Source organism: Suricata suricatta, chromosome 1 (assembly GCF_006229205.1).
Source record: "Suricata suricatta isolate VVHF042 chromosome 1, meerkat_22Aug2017_6uvM2_HiC, whole genome shotgun sequence".
Lineage (NCBI taxonomy): Eukaryota > Metazoa > Chordata > Mammalia > Carnivora > Herpestidae > Suricata > Suricata suricatta.
Window position 1 is genome coordinate 17,485,706 of NC_043700.1, and position 2,543 is coordinate 17,488,248.

General features: G+C 32.7%; 1 non-coding gene across 1 annotated transcript; it reads left to right on the forward strand.

The window, feature by feature from the left end:
- The first annotated feature begins 1,841 nt into the window (after nucleotides 1-1,841).
- Nucleotides 1,842-1,949, forward strand: LOC115303473. The gene has a single exon (XR_003914076.1). It is a non-coding gene; the product is annotated as a U6 spliceosomal RNA (small nuclear RNA).
- Nucleotides 1,950-2,543: the final 594 nt, after the last annotated feature.

Sequence of the window (2,543 nt, forward strand, 5' to 3'; positions counted from 1 at the left end):
AGACTCTCATTCTAGATCCATCTGATGACCAGTGTGCTGGTAAGAATCAATTTCTTCCCAAACAGATTTATGCTGGTTAGATTTCATAATTATAAAATTTCATTAAGTATTAGGTAAGAATAAAAAGGAGCTATCTTTATAAAAATCAAGGGAAATTCACTGGAAAGACTGGATAAGGCAAATAGATGAAAAAAAAACCCCATTAGAGGTATATGAGACATAGGTAAAAGAATAGGAAATAAATGTTAAGTTCCAGATAGATTCTGCACTAAGCTTGCTTCTTATGTGGCTCTCCATTAAAGGAAGCTGAACTTGAATTCATAGATGATAACTTATGGCCATATTTTATGCTGGAAAAATAACACCATTAAACAATCATAAATCACATATTCCAAAGGCCTTGGTCCTATGTCAAATAGTTGGCTAATGAATGTAATTTATTTAAGTTAAAATAATGTGTTCAGGAAATGTATGTGTATAGTTTTAAATTATCACTGTTTTTACCACATAGTTTCAAATATATGTATATAGATAGATAGAAATTCAAATAAAATTGTTTCAATGAGACAGTCTGAACTAATTTGAATGGTAAAAGCAGTGAATACTTGGATTAGAAATGTAAGTGGCTAGAGTGAATAAATACTCCTGTTTTGGAATTCAACCTTTATGGCTTTAGGAATAATTTGAGTTGAAAGGAATTTTCTGTGTCCAAAGAAGAGCTTAAAACAAAACAAAATAAATGAAGAAATATACCATCAAGAAAATGAATTTTCTACACTTCCATCTCAAGAAAGCAAATCTAAGAAGGTAATTACCGGAGCTCCTAGGCTGATCAGTCGGTTAAGCACCCAACTCTTGATTTTGGCTCATGTCGTGATCTCACTGTTTGTGAGAGTTAGCCTCACATTGGGCTCTGCACCGACAGCATGGAGCCTGCTTGGGATTCTCTCCCTGCCTCTCTCTCAGTCATCCCCAGCTTGTGCTCTCTCTCTCTCTTTTTAAAAATAAATACATGTCGTAAAAAGAAGATAATTTTTTAAAAATCTTCTAGAAAACAGACATAGGAAAGAAAGTTTTAAAGTTGGAGTTTGGAAAATAGAGTCACCTGGGGAAGGAATATATTTGTGGGGCCTGCTGCTTTACAATATTGGAGAATCTCTTTAAGGAAAGTAATACAAAATTCTAAATTCTAAATTCTATATGAAAATGAATATTTATTTTGAATAGGAAAAAGAATCAGTGTATATGTATTTTCAAAGTTGACAAATATCATAAACATGTCATACACAAAAATAACATTTAGCAACTATCTGACACTCCTCTACATTACCATTTCCTCTTACATTTGTCTGCAATGCTATTTATATTTTCTTTCCTTTTCAATGCTATTTATAGTTTCAAATAAAAATTTAAAAATATTTTCTAGAGGACAATAGAAATAATGTCAAGCTTCTTGTCTGGTTGATCAAAATTTTATTTTTAGGAAGATTTCTTTCAGATTCATCATTTGTTATTGGTAATGCCATATAAAATATTTAGAATTGTGAACATTTGGAAAACTTTTATCAAATTGTTTTCATACAAGAACTATGATATTCAGAATAATTTTGTTGTATCAGTAACAATTTTGCATCAATAACATCAAAGATAGATCTGAAATGTTGGGATCTGAAAAAACATGTGATTGCTCATATAGTCACAAGTTGTGCTTGCTGTTTGCAGCATTGTTCCAAATGTTTGCTTTTCAACTGTAGGAATTCAAATAAATTCTATTTCCCACAATTCCCCATCCAACCAAAATAATCATGATATATTTATAACTGTTTAAAATTAGGCTTCGGGTGCTTGCTTTGACAGCACATTGTAATAAAATTAGAAAGCTATGAAGAGGAGTAGCATGGCACCTGTACAAAGATGACACACAGATTTGTGAAGTGTTCCGTATTTTTATCATTGGTTGATGTACGGACTTATTGACTCACTATATTGTATGCCTGAAATTATATAACATTGTATGTTAATTGTACTGGAATTAAAATCTTAAAAATCAAAAACTAAGAAAAAAAATTGGCCTTTGGAACTGTACCATGAAATAGATTGCCCTAATACCTAAGCTTCATTAGATTCAATCACTGAAACCCAGCTCTCAAAGTCAACCATTTACAGATAGTGAGTGAAGGAAATTCAGATGAAGAGCATCCAAAGGAACTTCGTGTTTTCACAATGAAATGCTAACTCACGCTGTTTGCCCAAGGCTGATGGCGAGGACTACAACTCTCTTACACTCCGGAGACCAAGCACAACTATTGATTGATTGCTTCATTTTATGACAATTATAATTCCCCTTAAAGTCACACAAATGCTTTTTGATTTTTGTGGGAAATACGTATATTTTTTTCTCATTTGGTTTTGCTTCCTTGCTATATCCTTTTCAGGGACGTGGAGCAGTGCAGTGAAGTGACTCACCTAAAGTCATGTGCTTTGTAAAGCAGGGTTTCAAACCAAAACTCTGCAACACAACAAATCCAATGTTTGCTCTAGGC